The sequence below is a fragment of the Arachis stenosperma genome, chromosome 2 (genome assembly GCF_014773155.1).
Source record: "Arachis stenosperma cultivar V10309 chromosome 2, arast.V10309.gnm1.PFL2, whole genome shotgun sequence".
Classification (NCBI taxonomy): domain Eukaryota; kingdom Viridiplantae; phylum Streptophyta; class Magnoliopsida; order Fabales; family Fabaceae; genus Arachis; species Arachis stenosperma.
The window spans coordinates 74860104-74860956 of record NC_080378.1 but is presented as its reverse complement, the minus strand read 5'-3'; the positions used below and the strand labels follow the sequence as shown (position 1 = coordinate 74860956).

Sequence of the window (853 nt, the reverse complement as noted above, 5' to 3'; positions counted from 1 at the left end):
TTAGTTTCTCTAATGCAACAGAATTGCAAGTTCCATGGACTTCCATTGGAAGATCCTCATCAGTTCTTAGCTGAGTTCTTGCAAATCTGTGACACTGTCAAGACTAATGGGGTTGACCCTGAGGTCTACAGACTTATGCTATTCCCTTTTGCTGTAAGAGACAGAGCTAGGACATGGTTGGACTCACAACCTAAAGAAAGCCTGGACTCATGGGAAAAGCTAGTCAATGCCTTCTTGGCAAAGTTCTTTCCACCTCAAAAATTGAGTAAGCTTAGAGTGGAAGTCCAAACCTTCAGACAGAAGGATGGAGAATCCCTCTATGAAGCCTGGGAAAGATACAAACAATTGATCAGAAAATGTCCTTCTGACATGCTTTCTGAACGGAGCATCATAGGTATTTTCTATGATGGTCTCTCTGAACTATCCAAGATGTCTTTGGATAGCTCTGCTGGAGGATCTCTTCATCTGAAGAAGACGCCTACAGAAGCTCAAGAGCTGATTGAAATGGTTGCAAATAACCAATTCATGTACACTTCTGAAAGGAATCCTGTGAACAATGGGACTAATCAGAAGAAAGGAGTTCTTGAGATTGATACTCTGAATGCCATTTTAGCTCAGAACAAGATATTGACTCAACAAGTCAATTTGATCTCTCAAAGTCTGTCTGGAATGCAAAATGCACCAAGCAGTACTAAGGATGCTTCATCTGAAGAAGAAGCATATGATCCTGAGAACCCTTCAATGGAAAAGGTGAATTACCTAGGAGAACCCTATGGAAACACCTATAATTCTTCATGGAGAAATCACCCAAATTTCTCATGGAAGAATCAAGAGAAACCTCAACAAGGTTTCA

At 40.8% G+C, this 853-nt stretch overlaps 1 non-coding gene across 1 annotated transcript; it reads right to left on the bottom strand.

Annotated features, from left to right (window-relative positions):
• Positions 1-267: 267 nt before the first annotated feature.
• LOC130965019 (small nucleolar RNA R71) lies at positions 268-375 on the bottom strand. Its single transcript, XR_009081078.1, has one exon. It is a non-coding gene; the product is annotated as a small nucleolar RNA R71 (small nucleolar RNA).
• Between the last annotated feature and the right edge of the window lie 478 nt (positions 376-853).